The 21641-nt window shown below is 40.2% G+C and overlaps 1 protein-coding gene across 4 annotated transcripts in view; it reads left to right on the plus strand.

The window, feature by feature from the left end:
* TIAM2 (T-cell lymphoma invasion and metastasis 2) overlaps positions 1 to 21641 on the plus strand; it is a 168151-nt gene that overhangs the window by 40429 nt on the left and 106081 nt on the right. The window contains exon 1 of one of the 4 annotated variants that reach the window (XM_015284073.4): positions 219 to 4743. The exons of the other annotated variants lie outside the window; for them this stretch is intronic. The gene's annotated coding sequence lies outside the window, so the exon portion shown is untranslated. Of the gene's footprint in view, positions 1 to 218; positions 4744 to 21641 lie in introns of those variants that run through there. 4 annotated transcript variants of the gene reach the window in all.

Genomic DNA, 21641 nt, shown 5'->3' on the forward strand with positions numbered 1-21641 from the left:
TTCTAAGCAATGTTCTAGTATTCTCCAGTAAAAATCTGTGCTAAAATGTTACTGAGTTCATCTGGCTTCCAGAACATGGTCTTCTGTTGTAGATTGGAAAACCTGACTGAAACCTGGCTGCTTCTTTGCATTTACTGCTGTATTGTTATAACCTGAATATGGAATGCTTTTACTGATTTGTCCACTGGCGGATGTAGCAGGGTCTCATGGGCACCAGTGAGGGCCACAGCAGAAGAACACATCTGAATAGGGTGGTACTGGTATGGACTGGGGGTGGCTCATGGGGAAGATGGCAAAGGACAAGATGGGAGCAATCTGGCATGAGGATTACTGTGATTTTTTTTAACTTTTTTTTCTTATTTCTTTTTTCTCCATGTCTTTTCCTCAGCCACTACCTGAGCACTCAACGCATGTTAATCTTCAGCTTTCTTGTTTTCACAACCACTACACATCCCTCTCATTCATTTGTAGCCACTGTCGATGAACCATGACAGTATTAAACAGTTAACACCTACAATAAATATTTTAAGGTAACTAATTTCTGCTTTCTACAGCACTTATTGTCTTCTTCATCCTTCTCTCCTCTCAGGACCCAGAAACCATGCTCAGACGGGAAGCGTTTTCGATGTTTGCTCATTCCTTGTGTCAGCAGCGTCTGGGTTCTTTCAGGAGCCCAGCAGATTGCTGTGCTAGAAGTTTAGGAAATGATTGTAAGATGTCTGTGTTGTTTTATTTCCTGTGTGTCATTTCCTGTGATATTTCTACAGAATAGCCATTTCTGTTACACATTCATAAATCACCTACACCATAATGCTGCCATAGAAAACGAAGTAACACATTACACACACTTGCACACAATTAGAAAGCAGTGCTGTCTACTCATGCTATTAAATATATTTAATATAGTGATAGATTTCTCTAAAACCAGGAGCGAATTCTTGTGGGAGTAACAAAATAACAAATTTATGGATTTTTGCATCTAATTTTCTGATAAGTCTAAATGCATTTCTGTCTTCTGAAATGCTTTTGGAACAAGTTGACTTTTTAGCTAATGTGCATATCCTTTGGCTTTAATAGAGTGTAATTTCTTTACTTTTTTTTTTTTTTTTTTTTTACTGCCTAGAATATTTTTCACTTCTTCTTAAAATAATGTGAATTTAGATCAAAGTACTAGCAAATAGTGCAGGACTGGCTGCGTACCCAGAATCTCAGGATCGGTATTTATCCAGACTATATATAGCCCATTGATTAAAGTGGTTTCAGGTTTTGTGCGAGTCAAGAAGTTATTTATGTACATTGGAATAAAAGCCATAGTGCTGAACGAAGTTTTGATTATTCACAGAAGTTGGAAGTGAAAAGATAGTTATTTCCAAGGCTTTTCTAGAACCAGTAGAGGAAGATTTATAGCAAAACCTAGAATTTATAGTAAAACCTAGAAGGCGGGTTTCCTAAATTTCTTGGGGAAAAGCAGAGAATTAAGTTGGCATGTTTTTGTTGTTGTTCCTGCTGTTTGTTTTTAGAATTAATACATTGTAGGGCCACAAGTCATCACTGTGATCATTTTGTTTGATTTCCTGAATAACACAGATCACATGACTGAAGCTTCCCCCTCAAGGAAACGTTAGTTCACATATTTTTGTTTGAACACAAAAGAAACAAAATAAAGCAAAAATCCAAAGAACAGAAAAGACAAGAAATGAAAACAGGCCACATTTCATGATAGATTGCTTAACGTGATTACAGTATTTCTGTAGCTCTCACTAAACTTATTCTGCCTTTGCTGATATTTGCTACTAGAGACGGAGTCTCCTAAATGTCCTGATCCCCTTTCAATGTCCTTGTAGGAAATGGTGAAATAAACCACAGGTGTTGCAGCTACTGCTTCTCTGTATGCATTTGGCCAGACAATGCACAAGTGGAATAGTCGAATGCTGAATTAAGTGTGCAGCCTGTGGGAAGAGTTGCAGCAGTATGGCTTGGAGGTATACGGTACCCATCCTTGCCCTGGCTGCTGCTCTGTCTGGAGGGGCTCAGAGTGTCTGTCTCTTCTCCCTGGCTCTCCCTCTCTCCCCCAGCACTCTTAGGGATAATGATACCCACATCAGCACAGTGCTTCTGGATTCGTAAAGTGAAAAGCCCTGTTCATTATAGTAATGCCCTGTGTAGTTACCTAAAGATTCTTTCCCAGGTAGTAACAGGTGACATTCAGAAGTTAACGGCCTGATTTTTGAGCTAGTTGTGATGATGTAAAATTGTGATAAGTCTTGGCATCTCTAAACGCAGCAGGGATTTTACTGTCAATGAGATCTGGGTCAGCTTTCATCCGCTGTTGGTTTTTCCTTTCTTCTTCTGTCCTTGGCAACTTAGAAGAAGACTTACACTCCTGGGACTGAGTTCATAGACCTCACTGCATTACTGACAGTTGCCTCTTGTACTAAAGTTATGTCTATTAGCAGTCCTGTTCAGAGCCTTGCCTTCAGCTAGTCAAAATTTTGTGATATTCTGCAGCACGGGTTTTATTACTCAGAGGATTTGGAAACCGTGATTACAAAGTTACCACCTTTGTCCAGACTCCAGAGAAAATAGTGGTAGCTTCTTCTTAGCTAAAGTGTTGCAAAATATTCTATATTTGTACGTCTTGCAGAATACTGACTTAGCCCTGAAGATCAGTTTTCATTAGAAAAAGTAAGTGCAGGACTGTACTGTCAGCTAGTGGATATTTTTTTCCAAACACTTCTACAAAATGCATGTGGAAAGTTTATACTATGATTTTCCCCTAAACATAGTCTAACTCTGAAGGAGCTATTTGAAAGTGAATGCACTATTAAAAAAATTCAAAGCCATTAGCTGCAAGCTTGGCATTATTTATTTTGAAATGATTGCTTTTGCCTGTTTCCTTTAAAAAATGGATCCAACTTGCTGACACTTGCAACAAACGTTTTGTTGTTTCATTTTGGCATGGTCAGTTACTGAAGAATTTTAGCACCATTGTAAGGTATAATACATCATTTCCCTTCCACATTGCTCTTTTTAAATTTATTTATTTTTGCTAATTGGTCTGTATGTATAACATTCCTATGTTAACTTGGTCTTAGTTGTCCTTACACTAAGAAAGCTTTCCCTGACCTCTGTACAGATTTGCTCACTGAAAATCAAGCTGATTGATTTCTCATCTGTTCTTGGTGAGGCTGGCCAAATTTCTGAGCTGATCCCAAATCTCTTCAGAGTAGCCTCTTGTATGTGGAAAAAATATACCAGTTTCCAGTTTTCATTCTATTTTCTAGACTGTGTATACTCAACCAAAATCTGTTTTTGTTTTAGAGAACTACCTTGTTTGGTTATTGAAAAGTATCCAACAATATTGATGAAAGAATTATTTTGATCAATTGATAAATCCCATAATTCAAAAGTTTAGGTTTAAAAAGTTGCCAACTCCTATTATTTTCTGCCTGTATCTTTTTAGCTGTAGCATCATTCCTATTTCCTTTGTGCACGATTCCAAAAAAGAAAAGAAAAAAACCCAAACAAACATAAAAACCACAAAAAGTTACAATTTGCATGAGAAGAACAGCTGTACATTCATTTTCATTTGTTTAAGGACATTGTTTTCAAAACAGCTCTCAAACCTTATAACTCTTTTTCTACATGCTAACACTGTGACTTATTTATAAGGTATACTTTCTAGATAAATGGGAAAAAAAATCACTTAATTTTGTTATTAATTACACCAATGTAGCAGAGAAAGGATGGAGTTGTTATTTTGCTGATAAAGATCAAGAACATGTTCAGAGGACTATTTTGCTTAAATTCAGTAACATAACATGTAGGTATGGAATTGGGACACTGTTAGATGGAAAAAGGAAGATCGTGGCTGGATGTCATTTACAAATTCTTACAATACCCACTTGTTTAATTGGATATGAGTGCTTGCAAAGCTGCACCAAACCCCTACACATCGAAATTTCTTCCTTTGAGGGATTTCCCTCCCATTTGAAATGGAGATGGACCTGCTAGTGTGGCCCTGTCGAGCTCCTACTTGCAAGAGCATTTGGATGGTTTCATTCAAACACAGGAGCATTTTGAGAAGTGCCACTTGGTGTGGGATGCCGCAGCGAGTAGTGGCGGCTGAGGTCAGGAGGCAGCTCTGCTGAATGGGTAGGTGGGAGAGGGGGTCCCACTGGCGATCCCCACAGGGGCTGATGGGCAGCTCTGCTTCCTCTGTACTGCAGCTTCATGGGCATGTGTGTTGCCTCTGAGGCTGCCTGCTCCTTCAAGGGAGCTCGAACAAGACTGCTCCTGTCCTCTATTTCCAGAGGGGGGGGGGGAGGGAAGAGCAAACCAGCTTGAGTGTCACTGTGTGTTTTGCTTGGAAGGGAGAGGGAGGCAGTTAGCTACAAATAACCTAATGTTGTAGGGAAAACTAGTCTTGATCTAATGTCTGCTCTCAGAGTGTCAGTGCTCTTTGTAATAGATTGTTCATATAGACTGCTTCATTTTTCTTTCTTTAAGAAACTGTTACAGCGAAGAAAAAAACAGTTATTGGATCCAAAGCTATTTTTCATGCCTTGGCACAAAAGGAATAAAGGAATGTAACAGAAGCTGCTCCTGCTAGTCTGGGTGGGCAGAAGAACTTGAGGTCCAAGGATGCGAGTGGGAGAGAGCCTACACAGAACCCAGGATGAAAGCATGGCCCATCTGGCTGTCTCTAGGCATCAGCTGGGATGTCCTCTCCTGCTAGGCAAGGTTTGTAGAACATAGCTGTGGCAAAAAATGTTACATGTTCCCTAGTGACCTCGTTGTGGAAGCCAACTGGTCCAGCATGAAGAATGTCTGGGGGGAGCTGGGTGGTTGGAATGGTTGGAGCCATACAATTGTGCCACTGGTGCAATTTGTGGTGTTGCTGTGAAAGTATGAGAGGGATGCGAAGGGAATGTGATGGAAAAGAATGGCTAAAAAAGGAATTGAGGAATCACATGAAAGAAAGTCAAAACACAGTGTAGTTTGTGTTTTGTCTCAACAAGTGAGAGTAAAGAGCTACTTTGAAGAGTGTTTCTGAGTGAGAGATGCATGGAATTTGGACAGCTCAACGGCACCCCCACTATTCTCAGGTTGTAATGCACCTAAATGACGTGGTGGAGCAGTACCTGTGAGGGTGGTTCATGATGTCTGCACATGCAGATATTTCTTATCTTCATGGAAGCGGAAGAGTTATTTCAAGGCAGCCAGGGTACCTCTATCTTCTGCTTTGCTTTTTTTAATCGCTGCAAGATTTGCAACTATTCACAAAAGAGGAAAGGCTTATTGGCAGAAAGACAGCAGTTGGAAATTGAAAAAAAAAAAAAAAAACCAACCAAACAACACAACCCTGTAACTTGTGCTTCTGTAGTGAGAGCAGGAATGCGTGTGATTTAGACACAGCTTTACTCAGAAAGGAGAAACTAATGCTATCTCTGCTATCTCTTGCATTTTCACAGCCTCCAAGAGGTCTGTGTTATTCCTTTAACCACATCAGGAACACGGGTCACAACTGATTTTACAAATGTAGCCAGGATCAGAAGAGCTGAATCCTCCTCACCCTGAATGCAGGAACTCACCCTGCTCCTCAGCCGGGTGTGGGCTGCTGGAGCACACTGTGAGTCATCCCTCTGTAGGAGCAAATAGGGACCTTCACATGCTGGTCTCTTGCCATCTAGATAGAGACTGGCTTCTCTGCCATTGTTTGTGGCTTACCGTGGTCTCAGGAAGTCCCACAATGTTAATGTTGTTGAGTTCTTGGACGGTGCTGTTTCCGTCACTTCGGGAGCCATTGTTCTGGTGTGTGAAGTGCTGGCAAGCATTTGTCTGACACAGAGATGGCACACAAATGCTTTGTGCTCATGCTGTTGCTTTTTTTTTCATTCTTCAAAAAAAAAAAAAAAGTTTATTTTTTTATTACATTTTTGTTCTGCAATCTATCATTCTGTGCTTTTTATTAAGCAGCACAGTTTAATCAAAGGTAGGGATTAACATTGATTTTTTTTTCTTAGTATAGGAAAAGTTTGAGAATTGCCAAGGTGCTGTAATGAGTTGTTTCTACAGATCGCAGCAGCTTGTTAATTTGTTAACAGCAAACATAAGCCTGTACAAAGCACTGAGAACTGATGGCTAGAAACTGATCCTGGAGGTTCATACATTATTAGTAGATTCAGAAGAGCAACTCTCTCCCTTTTTCAGATGCAGAAAACTCCTCAAGTATCAAACATTGTCTTCTTGGAAGTTATTTTCAGCAGAGGTACAATTATCAACATTCACAGTGATAGCAAAAACTTTCCAGCAACATTCTTGTAAAGCTGTGAATCACACCTCTGTTGAGATGCCTCTTGATAGACTGCGTAAACAAAAATACTTAGAGATTGATGTTTATAATTCATCTCTGATTTGCAGAATATGCTACATCTGTTGAGCTAGTGATGCTAATATAGATGAGATCGCATACTGTATTTACAAAGAAATAATCCTGCCCATTAATGGGGCTGGCCTCATGAGACCCACTTTTTAATTGAAGGGTCCTTAACAGCTCATCCTTGATAAGTTAAATAGCATTCTTTTCAATTTGGAGTCGGATAAGTGAAAGGTAGTCAAAGGCACAAACCAATTGAATAAAATTGTATACTTAAAGCTGGGAATAGTTTCTAGCATAGGCAGTGTTTTGAGCCGGCCTTTATTGTTTTATGTGTATTTTCCATATTTGTAACTATAGTTTATCAATGCTCATTCTTTACAGTGAAATTTACATAGACCCAGGGCTTAGGTACTTCTTGTAGCACACTGCAAGGCCTAACATTTTCTTATTTGCTGGTACATAGCTAGTTGTGTTGGAAGGCAGTTTTTCTGTTATCTGTTGTTGCTGTGTGCTTGAGCGAATGTGCAGGATCTGAATGTTTCTTTCCAATTATTTTGAAATGTTGACAAGGACATTGTGATTCTGAATAGATACTGTTGCTTTTGTGGTTTCCTTCTGGGAAATAGTTACCCAAGCAATGGCTTTAGCTCTTGTGGGACATACTCACCTCCATCTCCCTTCCTCAGAAGGTCCCAGAGGTGGGTTAAATGAGGTGATTACAGTGCTGGAAGGAGCTGAAACTGAATGCATCTTATGAGGAGAGTGATGGTGTTGCCCCTTGGATTAGAGTGCAGGGAGCATACTCTCATCCTTTATTCCATCTCTAGCTTTTTCTCATTCCTTCCTTTCTTCTCGTGTGTTGGCAAAGGTTTTTGCTTTAGCGAGTCTTGTGTCTTCAGGCAAGGAGCACTATTCCTCTGCTTGCATACATATCCCAAAGTCAGCTCCAAGTAGCATGCTCTTCTACCTCTGCTTAGGGAACAAAACCTTGAGCCATTTTCTGTTCTTGTATAAAGATGGATTAGTAAACATGAACACTTTTTTCTGAGATGAAACTGTGAAAAAGGTTGTTACTTTGTTTCTCAAGAGATTTCAAAGGACTGAGTTGTCTCTGTAGGGTGGGAAGGGAGAACAACTCTTAATTTTTTCTTCATTAAAAGAGAGGTAACTCATGAGGTGTTATTCTTGGAAGACCTGTCTGAGACCTAACATGCAGAGTGTGAATTATGGTGAAAATAGCTATTTCCACCTATAGCACAGAACATGCTGTTTTCTTGCACAGATCATTTGTACTTTACAGCTGTTTCTCCTGCTCAACACCATGCAAAACAATGCTGTTTTGTTTCCATGCTTTCTTCTCTCTTAGTCAAATGTTTGTGTTTAAAGCCTTGTTTAGTTAAAGCACTCAGAAAAATTAACTGAAGTAGAGTCTGCCTTTTTCAACGGCAAAACAAAACATGAGGTTTGAGTGGAACCAGTATTTATCTTGTTCACGAATGAATGCTCAGATGATACTTCGTATGCTGTTATTGTTTTCTTTCCTTTTTAGTGCTTTTAGGTGCATCAAATGCCTTAATATGCAGCAGGCATCATCAAAAGCCGGCCTGCCTTGCAGCTACTTTTAACATTGTTTGAGTATTCTTAATGACTTTTTAGTAGATTGGTTGAGTAATTTCAGCAGAAAGTTTCCAGCAGATTGAGGATTGCCCTTAGACACGTTATGTGTATTTAAGAATCATCTTTGTTTCTCAGCTACTGGATGGAAATGTGTTTTCCCTCCGGTCAGCTCTGCAATCTGGCTTTTTGAAGGAGGACATCTGACGCTGGTAACATTACCTCTGTTATCATCGCCATTCATTAACATTCAATAGCACTGGTTGTTCTCTTATTTTGTGATTGGTAACGTTACCCTTCAGCCCAACCTGGCACAGAGCAGGGTGCCTCAGTTGCTTATCCCTCTGCAGGATGTCAGACAGTGGGAAAGGTGTTGAGGGGTGGGGATGAGTTCATTTTTTTCCCCCCTGGCACAGGCTGTGATGGGGCTTCAGAGCCAACAAGGTGAAGACCTTGAATTCAGTGGAACAGGGCTTTAGGTGACAATGGTTGTGAAAATCCTGAACAAAATGTGCATTTAAAAATTATCCTCCAACACTTTAATTGAGAATAAGACAAAATGGATAAACAGGCCTTCATTAGGGGTTTTGTAGGTAGCACAATTAGGTGTATGCATTTACCTAATTTACCTAAGATCTGCAGATATTTTGGGTTTCTAGCCTGTTGTGGGGTAGGTAGCTATGTAGTTGTGAGTTATAAATGCCTCCACAGCGGAGTTTTGACTTCAGCCCTGCTGAGATTCCTCCGGTCACCAGCATGATGACTGGAAGCCCTTTCATGCTGGTGGATGAGGTAACCATGCCCTCTCCCACCACCATCACTGAGCATTGTTCCTGAGATGAACTCTGACCAGGGGCAAACCTCCTACTGTGGTCATTCAAGCCATACCCATAAACATTTGAGGGATGGGTTGGGCTGTAAAATTTAGTTAATAAGTACTCTGTTCTACTGAAGGAACAACATGCAAGACCTTTAAAAATCTTTATTTGTCATCTCAATTGTACTAGAAGTTGCCATCAGTCTTTTTTCCCCCCTCCCCTCTTTCATCTTTAAATTATTCCTGCAAATGGAGAGGAAATAATTCTGACAATCATTTATTGAAGGTAGCTAATAAAACAATGGAAGGATGTAGGCTAAGGCATAAATGGAGTACTGTGACAGATGTAGATGATTATTAACCAGCTGATGTTTCCGCAAAGGCTTCTAATCATAAACACAGCATGGAGTGAAACTGGGTGTATTAATAGTAAGAGTTTTATGGAAAATCTGAGCTTGTGCTTTTTCTTTAACATTCCATTTCCTGCTTTAATTGATGGAGTGTGAAGCTTTTATACAAAAAATTTGGAAAAGATTATTTTGCATCTGTGACATTAAGTATATGGTACAGGCCAGAAACAGCATGTTGTGGAAGGATTGCTTGAAAACGGCTCCTATAATAATACTTTTTAAAGAGATATGACTAGTGACAAATGTTAAACTCAGTGATATAATAAAGCCTTGTGGATGCGGTAGTAGAATATCTATTTTTGTCTCTGCAACCTATGTTTTCTTGTGACTTGACGAGAAAGAGGAAGATGCTATCAGAAAGAGATCATTATGCTATAAAACTTGTGGGCCACGCTCCCATTTTTTCCTCTGGCTTTCTATCAAATGTCCTCTCATTTAGTGTCAGTTCCATATTGTCCTTTGTTATGCTTTGGGAAATGTAATTCTAGGCTTGTACAGTAATCACTAGGTTAGAGTTGAAGTACTTTAAATGTACACCTTTCTTTCTCTAGCCCTGCTACAGCTTTGGCCTATCACCCCTTCTCTGAAATTGAGGGGGAAAAAAAAAGAAGAAAGGTTAAGCAGAAATTACCCAAATAAGACAGCACAAGCTCTATTCAACATCTTATACCACAGCTCTGAAAGTATTATTTTGATCCCTGAAACCAATTGCAAGCATAAACGATTTGTTTGCCTTACAGCAGCTGGTATTCTTGATGTGCAGAGTGGTTGTTTGGAGTGGGGATAAAATAGAACAGAAAATGGTGAGAAAGGGAACTGTTTGTCAGTTTGAAGGGTGCTCTCCTTCTGTGAGAAAGCTGAGGGAGGCTCGTGCTTGTTGGGCCACCAGGAGCAGGGCAACATCCTCAAGGGCTCAGCTGCAGCCAGAGGCAACATGGAAGGGACTACTGTGGAGCAGAGCAGGGGCAACCATGCTGGAAAGGCTGTGTCATCCACCATACTCTTCAGCAGAGGATTCAGAAGGAGCAGTCAGACAGAGCAGAGGGTCCTTGCAGTACCAAACTTGAGGCAGTTCTGCTTGCTGCAAAATGCACTTCCTGCAAGAGAACTCATGGTATGCAAGATGACTGGTTTCTTTCATGGCAGTTAATGCTTAGCACCTCTCTTCATTATCAGATCTTGTCTTCTAGTGGCTAATTAGAAGAAACGTTATTATTCTTGATCTTACGTGTTCTTACTCCTCCTTTTTTTTTTTTTTTTTTTTCCTCCCCTGAAGCTATGCTCTGCTAAAGAGATCTACTTAAATTAAGCAATTCATGCCAAGTGAAATCACTCAATTATTGGTGCTTTTTGGTCTTTCTTTTGGATAAACAGAGCCTTCCTGACAGAGAGGCAGTACCTCAAGAATTCCTTTATGGTGAATTAGAGAGGGCAGTGATGAATAACTCTGGGCAAAGGACGCCCTGAGCAGCGAACCAAATTGATTACATAAGACTTTAGCCAACTTCTTTAGGATAATTTTGGATACCCTGGTACCCCCTAAGGCATAGGTGGGTCCCAGTATCTCCTGCCCCTCCCCCCCCCGTCCCTTCCTGCTCTTGTTAGTGTTCTCTGTGTTAGCTGCCATTCTGAATGCAATGTGCCTGCAGCAGCTTTAGAGGGCTAAAACTGGCTGTGCAGTGAATTACAGATGTGCAGGAAAGGCTGAGAGCTGGTGCCTTGTGCACAACAGTGCTCCCTGCTTGCGTGGCAGTGGCAGTACTGGCAGTCTTCAGGTCACTATCCTGCTGGTGAACATCACATCATGGCTTGGATTTTTTGTGTGTGTATGCTCTTGATTCAGTAGCAGCCCAGTATGCTTGCTGCCTTGTTGAGTTACTCATTATTCCTCCTTTCTTTTTCTCCATTAAAAACTTCTGGCTACTTAGGCTATCACTGTAACAGCAGAGCATCAAACCTTTCTGTAGGATTGTGGAGCGTGATCCCACCTATTGTATCCTGCAGAAAAGTAATATGCTGACTGATCTCTGTCTTGAGAGGCTGAGCATAACCTAAGGTTGTTCACTGCACATACTTTATTTTTATTCTACTGTCCTTTCCTCTCCTCTGAGTGATCTTCTCAAGATTTGTTTAAAATATGACTTGTTGTTATCCATTTGCTTAGGTTGGAAGAAGCTTTGGATCTAACGCTGAATGTTGCTCTCTGATGCTTATGCTGTGGTTGTGATTGAAGACAGAGTGAGGAAATGGGCAGTGGGAGTGGGGACAAGAGCAGGAAGGAGTGATGATCTGATCTTCTAGTGTCTGAGCTGCTACTCGCTGTGCTGATGAGAAGCTACATCACCACTGTCCAATGCTTTCAGAGATAGGTTAACGATGAAATATTCTCATGCAATAAAGGGCAACATTTTGCTTCCTAATAACTGTGAATGAAAACTGTATCATGAAATAAGTGTTAAAGTGGATTTAGGAGTATCCCCAGTGTTGCTTCCCTAAGATCATGGACCTGAATGGGTCGGTTTTTCTTCCCTTCCTCCTACTAGTGGCAGTGATGTCACAGTGGGGGATTCCAGACAGGTTTGCAGCAGCCCCTGGGTACTTGTTTCTTACCTTTCTCTGAAAAATAATAATAATAATAAAAAAGATCTTCAAAGAACGCCAAGCTTTGAGAATATCCTTTGCTCCAAAGCTTTAATAAAACCCGCACCTTAGATTCCCACATAGCTCAGAAATACAATGCTTACTGGGTAATCGTTTTGATCTTTGATTTTAATTTCGTTTTTGTTTTAAACTGAGCATTCCAGGGGGAAATAGGAGAAGCAGCAGATGGAAGATATGCAGGACAGCAGTTCATATTTCTGTTCCTAGGCTCACTGGGGACAAATTGGCATGCACGATTTAGATTTATTCTTTATTTCCAGCTTCTTGCAAGCAATTATTACTTCCAATGACAAGTCTCAAGATACCAGCAAATTCCTAAAAGAGTAACTTTTTTTTTTATTGGGGAAAAGAGGAAGGGAAAGCATTGCAGGCAGCTATATTTCATTGTCTCAAACATACAAAAGGGAAGTAAGTTCCCTCAGATACTGGCCTCTCCCTGCTTCTGGAATTAAGTTCTCATGCACCATGAAAATATTTTGGGGGGGGGGGGGAACCTGCTTTCCTCCAGTAAGTATTTAGCAGCTACTTCATCATTGGAATTGAACAAGGAACAACTCTGCTATAGATTGTACACATTTATCCTGGCATTAGCAGTGCATCTTCATTCAAGTTGAATAGAAGTGGGAGATTATGTGTGGAGCACTGGCTAAAGGAGAAAGGCTGGGTAGGACATAAAGTCCATAGACTGTCCAGATCCATTTTTTTTTTCTTGTCATGACCTTATGCAGAAAGTCATTCTGCTATAGATTCACAGGTTACGTGGTATAGAGGTCACACATGGAAGAGTTTGTCACATGCTAAATTTTGTCTTTTTTTTTTTTTTTTTTTTTCTCCTTAGCGCTGTTTGTTGGAGAAACTTATAGAAAGAGCATGGGAAGCTTGGCTGGGCTCAGGCCAAGGAATTGCAGCTGGTCTCCTAATTACAAAAAGACAAAATGATATACAGGCCTGTGGGGATCTGTTAGACACAGATTTATTGGGCAGGATGGAGTGAGACTTATAGCTATTGCCTCCTCTCCATCACCCCCTCCCCATACAGTGCACGTGCACTGAGTTTTGTGAAGCTTTTGCAGCCATGTGAAAGTCATCATCTGGAGCAGTGTTATCATTTCTCTTCTCCCTGGTTCCTGCCCAGTCTTCAGCTTCTCCAACTCCCAGTTAATGGCCGCATAATGCAGGAAATAACATATAAAATAACTTGATCCGTTCCAAAATTAGGAATTCAGCAGTTTAAGGCTGCTAAGAGGTGATAGTCTGATCTTCTTGTCTGTCTCGAATGCCTCCTCAGATATCAGTAAGGAAAAACTCATCAGGGTTGCCACTGATTAAAAGAAGAGAAGAAGCTGTATATGCTGGTTGCTGGCCACTAGCAGTCCTAACATGTAATATTGCAGCACTAGTCAGCTGGAATAGTTTTTTCTAAAAAATAAAATAGCAATTAAAAAAAAGTTATATCCAGAGAGTGAATGTTTGTCAAAAGTGAAGTGCATTGGCTTATAGTGGCCAAACGTGTTGCTGTACTTGGCAATGCTTGGGGAGGAGGGGGAAGAGGGACCAGTCCATATAGAATGTCTGTGCACGCTTCTGTTCAAGGACTTGGGTTCAGGTCTTTCTTTGATGACAGGGTTAGGAGCTGGGGCTCTTAAGTCCCAGATGAATTCATCTGACTACTGAGATTTTGGCAGGCAAGCAGATATTGTGACCCCATTTCTTATGCAAACTGTCAAACAATTTTACAGTTAAAATGAGAGGTTGTTTTTTTTCCTCTTCCCTTCCCTTCCCTTCCCTTCCCTTCCCTTCCCTTCCCTTCCCTTCCCTTCCCTTCCCTTCCCTTCCCTTCCCTTCCCTTCCCTTTTTTAGTACTTGTGTATAAAATTGCTCGTGGTTCAGCTATAACCACAACTTCTTGTATCTGGAGTAGGAGTAACATGACAGTGCTGAGATTTGCAATGGTCTTTACAAAATGCACAGAGCATGATGAAGTGAATGTCGATAGAGCAAGGTTAGCCTGTAGAAAGCAATCAGGTAGTTCTGCTTTGTTTCTCAAATGTTATTTTATGGGCTTCCAAAGGTTTTCTGATGTAACTTCCTTCATAAGTTTAGATTTTTGGAGAAAAATTTGGGGGGAAAGTAGATAAATTTACTCATGCAGTTCCAAGCTCTACTGATGGCCCTTGGACTCCTTGCTACCTTTTCCACCCCTGTACAACCCGGCCTTCTCTCAGGTGCTGCTGACAAAGGTGCTTAGTGGGGGCACAGGCTTTGCACCGTTCATCTGATGCTGTTATGGCTCTGGGGGCACAGTTTGTTCCAAGATTATCTGAGGGAAGTTCGATGTGGGAGTGAAATCCTGTCTCTGCAGCAATTGTCCTCCTGCTAATTTCTGCCTAGCCAGGATTTCACCTTTAGGAATAGAAAGAAAAAGGAGAAATTTGTAGTAGGTGATATTAAAGTTGTTTCTGGATTTCTCTGTATTGTGGCAGATCTTTTATTCTTTCCATAGAGTATGAAAACAAAAATCCTCATGGGTTCCACTGCTCAGAGAAGACTGCTCATTTATTTCCTTGTAAATTTATAACTTTCGACTTCTAAGATGCTGTTCTAGAGTTTGATAATGTATCCAGACGTCAGAAGCCAATCTGGTCTCCAGTTTTGCTCACAAGCCTGGAAGCTTAGAGATGGTGGCATGGACAAAGTTTTATAAGTAAGACTCATTGCTCATTTTAATAGGGTGTGCGCATGTCAGGATATTGTGCACTTTCCATGTGTTGTGTGTTTCTAGTTCACTAGAAATTGAGTATAGTGTTTGTGATTTTTTATTTTTATTTTTAATGAAAGAAATACACATCTTCTCAAGTGTGGCTCATAATATACTTGCTGTTATTCAATAGAAACTTTTGGGGATAACTTTAGGATAATGACTTACCTACTGAAATAACATCTCTTGTAATCAGTGGGTTTATAATGTACACTTCCAGTTCTGCATCTTCAAGGAAATTGTAAAAATGTGTGATTGTAATTTAATATAAACTTGCATAAACTCCTCTAAGTTGCCATGAAGTGAAAAGGCCAGAAATGGAGTTAAAGATACAGGACATCAGTAGGATAATGATGTGTTAAATTTGTGCTTCAAGTGCTTTTCTGAGGTTTTCACAAATGGAAACTCTACGTGCTGCAATTGTGCTCTGTCTGTCTGCAGTATTCCAGAGTGTATATGCCACCTGAACATATGTTTTTCAAAGCCAGGGGAGAACCACTGCATATTATGTCATTCTTCATTTCAGGACATTGTTGATGCAAACCAGGACAGGAAGCTGGCTGGGATCATGATATATCACTTCTTCTCTTCCTTTTTTTTTTTTTTTTTTTTTTTTCTGTGTGTGTGTGTGTGTGTGTGTGCACATCTCTTCTCATTGCTCTCTGGAAGGAATAAAGGCATTAGGAAAAAAAAGATAGAAATTAAAAAGAAAAAAAAAAAGAAAGGGCAGACTTTGAAATCTAAGTGTATAAATGCTTCCCCTTTGAGAGAGAGGTGTTGCATGTTTTCTTTAGTCTTCTATACAAGCTAACTGAATGAGGAAAAAAGCACAAATAGAATTAGAAGTAGCATTCAAAATTCATTTATGGCTACCGTTCCCTTTTTGACCTTGCTGCTGGACTGTGCTTACAGAAGAGGCTGATCTCAGGACTTGCAGCTTCCTGGAATTGTCTGTCATAGGAGTGAGGAGCAAAAGAATAGCACTCCACCATGAAACATGTGCCAGTGTATCCTTAAAGTGTCCTTAAAATGCTTTTCTTTGGACAGTCAAGAAGATTCAAGAGATGAGAGCAAAAACAAATATCACTTTCTTAAGCTATTTGTCTTTTTTTGTTTGCTTGTTTGTTCTGTTTTGTTTTTTAGATGAAAGGCTGTGGATATTCTTGGTAACATTTGCTATGTATGCTGGCATGCCTTTTGGTTTGCTATGCTAATTCAGGTTATTTACATTAGGAAGCAGAGCGATGTAAAAAATTAGGAATTTCTTTGTGGCAGCATTGTTCTTTTGTGACAAATGCATGAAGCCCCCTGCTCCAGCAAGCAGCTGGAGTTGAAAAGGAGGAGGCGGTGGGATGGATCTGTTGCTCCTCCTTCCCATTCCATTCTCCCCCTTCAGCAGGCACTTTTCTGAGAACTGCTGCCTCGCTTTATCTCAGGGCCAGGGCAAAAGGGTTTCTCTGGATGACCTTGGACTTCTGCTGCGTCCCCTGACTGCTGGCTGGGTGCTTCTGACTGGATATGCTCATCTTCCAGCATGCTGCAACCCAGGTGTGCACCAGCCTCCTTTTGACCTTAGTTTCCAGCTGTGGCCTGTGCTGACCCACGTTGAGGAGAGCAGCCTTGAAAAGTGTTCCCAGGGTTGCTTCCTCACACAGTGCTTCTGCAAAGAGGCCCCGCGACCGGCTGCAGCTCTTGTGCAGGCACAGAAGGGTAAATGCCATCTCATCTGATATTTGTTATGCAATTGTTTTACCTTCATGGGTGGCCTGGGGATACAAGTGGGAAGGGAGGGCAGCCACTTACATCCCTAGTGGGGAATCAAAGTTTTAAGTGGGAACTTATTTTTGGTTGTAGAAAATCAGACCAACACCTGATATCTCTAACTGTGGATTTTCACTGTGTTCAAATGCTGTACACATTTGGAAGCAGAGTTTCAAAAGGATAGGATGGTTTGGAGCTACTTGTGCTTCCATTTCAAGGGTGACTTACATATGGCAATAGTAAGTGTGTTTGATCAGCCGCAGGAGTGACCAGCATTTAATTCTGACTTTTGCTTTTTAACACTAATTTGGAAACAACAATTTTAATCAATTTCATAATCTTTTTTTTTTTCCTATTTTTGTTATCTGTTGCTGAAATTGCACTTATATATATTTGTAGAAAGAACTCAAATGTGAGTTCCAGGGTAGAATCAATGTTAAAATCGGAGAAGGGACATGATAGTTTGAGTGTTTTTTCAGTTTCTTGAGCAGGCGATCTCACAGTGTTGAATTCTTTTTCTTTGCACTGGACACTATCTGTTTTCATAGAACCGGCTTGATTCTCCTTGGTTATTTACCATGTAAAAGAACTGGTTATGCAGCTGAGGAGCTGTCATAGTACTTCTTGCATATCAACAAGTCTCATTACCCAAAATAATTTTTACGTAAACGTTTGTATCATTGTAACTAATGTTAGTGAATTCTTAATTTGAAACTTTTATGTGTGCATTTACTTGTGGTGTTTTCATGGCTTGTAAACCTCTTATTTGTCTCAAATTCTATTTCTTGGAAATTGGTATTATAATGGATGAACAATGTGTTTGTTTCAGTTGGCTGCCTTGGAACATCTTAAATGTAGGGTCTACAAGATGAGTCGAGTTTATCAAAATGTGCAGTTTTCTATCTGACCTAAGGAAAGTAAGATTTAAAAAGACCTCCCCTCATCTATTATGAGTTAAATCTTTAGTTTTTGCCATTACAGTAAGTAACAGTCTGTGTGTGACTGTAAAATACCCTTTCCTTTGCAACCATTAACATCCTGTTAAGCAAACACTATTCACAGTGAAGAAGGGCTGCCTTTAATGAAGCCACCACTGAACTGCAGTTTTGCACAGCTGATTTTGACCCTGAAGCCTGTTGCAGCAGACAACCTGTGTCCTAGCTTTTTGCTCATATGAGATGGATGTAGCTAAATTAAATGATCTGGATGACATGTGATGTTGGATGAAGAGGAAATTACTGCAGAATTAAAGGGGCAAGTAGGACAGCAAAGAGTGTTTGAGGACAAATTCGAGGAAAAAGATTAAAATTTGCCAGGTGGAAGATGTTCTTTACCGCAAGTGGAGATACGCTAAGATATGTAGGCTGAAAATGAGCTGTGTTTTCTTTCTCTCTCCTTCTCTCTCCTTCTCTCTCCTTCTCTCTCCTTCTCTCTCCTTCTCTCTCCTTCTCTCTCCTTCTCTCTCCTTCTCTCTCCTTCTCTCTCCTTCTCTCTCCTTCTCTCTCCTTCTCTCTCCCGAACATAATCTCAGCTAAATCAATTGTATTAAGTGCTGTAGACTCCCAAACTCTCTACAGATGTTCAGTGAAAACTTTATGAACACCAAGTAGTCTGTGAACTTAGTCCAGATCTTGACAATAATTTTATGAACTGATTAATGACCTGTGTTACTGTAGGTGTGGGTTTCTTCTTCTGTCTGCTGGTGGTGTAACTAAAGCTTCCACAGATGTGTTTTTTGGGGAAAAAAAAAAAAAAAACCCACACAAAAAAACAAATGAGGGATGTGTGCTCATAAGACAGAGCTTCAAATTAGAAAGCAAAATGGAGGACTTCCCTCCCAGAAGCTGAAGAAGAAATGTATATGTTATGTAGAGGAGTGAATTGCTGCTCCTAAGAACTACTTATCTTGTACTCTTAAAGCAGGGAAAAACAGAGTATATACTACTCATTTAACAAGCAGAGGAAAGAGAGCTATGCTGGTTACTTTGAGGTAGATAGGATTAGCTATGGTGGATTAAAATAATTAGATCTGAATTTTGCTTTAATATGAGTAAAAGCTCAGACCATATGTCTTTGGGGAACCCCATCTGGTTTCAGGCATTTTTCAGTGGGAAAATGAGGCAATTTTGATACTTCAGTCATCAGCTGTGGGTATTTTTTGGGGGAGTGGAAGGTTTGCCACAATTCAAATTTGTTCAGTTCATGGAGTTCCTGCTTGATTAATGTTCTGTAAGTGAAATGTATTTGTTTTGTTCTTCCATTTGTCAGCTTTCTAAGGGACAGAACGAACTTGAAAGCTGAATACTCTAGGAAAAAAAAAAAAAGACATCCCATCATTTCTCATAGTCTCCATTGCCTTCAGAAAAATTTGACATGACTTTTTTCTTTAGAAAGAAATAGGACGATCTTTTTTATCCTACTGCTCCCTACCTGACTCAGGTAAATTGCCCAGATCTTCCAAATGCTTTTGAAATGCGTATTTCTCAATTCACGTACATGCCAGCGTGCTTGCTGGTTCAGCCTTTACTGAGAATAGAGAGGAAGTGGGCAAACAGTTGCAATCTTATGAAGTGGATGAATGAAATGCAGTAAAAGAACCTGCTTGCTCCTTTCCCCACCATTTCCGATTTTGCTTGAGAATAATTGCAGAGATTTCATTGGAGTTATTCTTGTTGTAAAAGGGACCGATCAACCATCATTATGGTATCCGTCATATGTCAAGTAAGTGGTCTTGTAGACACTGCCAACAAACTTGCTTTAAAGTACTATAAAGGTGTGACTTCTTCTTTCAAAAGGAAAACCTACTGTCTGTTTGAAAGGAGAATCTAATGAATGACCTCATGGTTTAGAATCAGCCAGACTTGAATTCATGAGGTTTTGCACTCAGTTTTGCTGAGAAGAAGCTCACCTTTTTGCTCTGTTAGCGTCTGTTTCTGGGATAGACCCAGAGCCTGCAATCTGTGGGATAAGGTTGCTGTTTCATCTCTCACCTCATTCGGGTTCTAAATGACTACATCTCCTCATACAGTACAACATAACAACAGAAAAATAATACTGAGCGAGGGTTATATTATAAGGGAAAGTGAAAGAAACTTGTGCTTCTAGTCCCAAGAGAGGAAAGCGGAAAAAGCAGTACAATGTCTGAACAAAAAAAGCCAAGCACAGGAAAAAAGGTTGCTATTGATGGGTTTCCTAGAAATAACTGCATAGAGTTCTATGTGTGCATAGCAGTGTGAGAAATGTAGTAATGGGGAAATAAAGGATAAAATGATAACTCTAAATACAATGTATAAATGTGTGCATGACAGAAGAGCCCCACAAGGCTTTTCTCCAGGGAAACAGTATTTCCAGGATAGTAAATGTTACTTTCATTGTCACCAAGAGTTGGGTTTCCTAGATTGATGGCATGATAGTATTTTCTTAGTCCATATTGTATGCTTGGCCAGAGATGCCATCCTCTGAGTTTTTTATTTGAACTCAGACACTTATTTAACCCAGCTTCCAGGATTTAGAAAAGACTGGCTTCACTCCTGATCACTCTTGAGAAAAGCTTGTTTATGACTATTTATTATTTTCTCAGACAATAAGAATAAATGACGGAAGCCAAAGGGGAAACCAGAACTGCTATTTCCCCTCAGTTGTTGCACAGAAAGTGATTAAAATGGAGGCTGTCTCTCAAGAGCCTTTCATCTTCTGCTTTTGTTTATGCTGTTAGAAAGCAGGCGGGAAGTGCTACAAGTTGTGATGGGTCAAATTTGATGCCCATCCTGTATTTACAAAATAAGAGATGGCCTTCTCTAGAAAGTATTTTTGAAGATAGATTAGTCTTCAGGGGAACCAAGTTTGATCTGTAATCCCATCTTTAGGAAATGCACAAGCATCTATTTATACTTTTTCATAGCTTCTTGTATTTCAGAGACAATGAAGAAAAGACATTTTGCCTCTTGTTGCCAAATGAACTGCTATGTTGCAAACAGGGCAACTGCTTTCTCTCACAGTTGTCTTGTAATGATTAAGAGTCCACCACAGAAACCTGAAGAAAGCAGGCATGGAAAAATGCTCTGAGTATTAGTAAGCCAGTGAGCTACATCTAGTAGCTTGAGTCTGTAATGGCGCTTCTCTCCATGCCAAGGCAGAGGCTCTTTGGCCCTGGGAGAGCTCTGTAGTACTGTTGAGGGCAGGAAGGCTTTGGTCAGGCTCCTGCCAAGGGCCTGGCCAGCATCGCCTGTTCCTCCATCAGCCTGTGGTTAGCAAATGCTGATAAACATTTGGGCTTAAAGGCTCCTCAGCTCCCGCTGCCAGGCTTTGTGAAGTTATGTTTCTGCTTCTGTTCTTGAGTGAACACTCCAGTGACTCTGCCAGCTGTAGGTGTGGAGCTCTGACAAATTTCTGGTCCTCTTCCTTCTTTTCTATATTTTTCTGTCAGTACTTCTGAACCCTTTATCTACTGTAGTAACAGTTCTCTTAAGCAGCAGTAGAAAAAGCAACACCCAAGCACATCAAACAAGTGGGATTAATCTGATTTATTAGAAAACAGTGTAGTGTTGTCAACACTGTCCACACAGCTGTCCCCACCAGGGAGGACTTTCTGCCTGTTGGTGATGTTGAGCACTAGCAGCTGATCTTAAGCTGCACTACTGAAAATAAGGGCTTCTCTTCATGTTTGGTGTATGCCCACATACACAATTTCATAGTTGTTAATGTGGTTGGAAAATGGTAGTTCACAAGAATTTGTTGCAGATTTTAAGTTAAACTTGGTTTTTCAAACATTTCACATTTCAAGGAAAGGATTTTATTGAACACGTGAGTTTGGAAGAGATTTGAGCACCCTAAATTACTAGAAATATCAGTTGATCCAAATTAAAACACTGCATTGGAACAACTTGGAAAATGTAGAACTGAAATACAAGCTAGAATGTAGATTTGATTTATTCCAGACACACTTAAGTGAAACCCTGAGATCCAGACATTCCTAGCTTTTGAATATTGTTCAGAATTGAGGTCCAGACATGAACCTTACATTGGAAGTTTGACCAATTTATCTACCACTAGAGAATATTTAACATGAGTTGATTGGACCTGGAAGGTAATGACTGCGATTATTTCAGATGAATAGAGATGAGGTGAAGATTTCCTGGAGATAGCCCTGAGGTCATCTTGCATCTCACAAATACAGTCTGTAAGAAGAGGTTGTTGGCAGTCTTTTATACTGCAAGGCTTGTGTCAGCAGTGATAAGC

Source organism: Gallus gallus, chromosome 3 (genome assembly GCF_016699485.2).
Source record: "Gallus gallus isolate bGalGal1 chromosome 3, bGalGal1.mat.broiler.GRCg7b, whole genome shotgun sequence".
NCBI classification, from domain to species: Eukaryota; Metazoa; Chordata; class Aves; order Galliformes; family Phasianidae; genus Gallus; species Gallus gallus.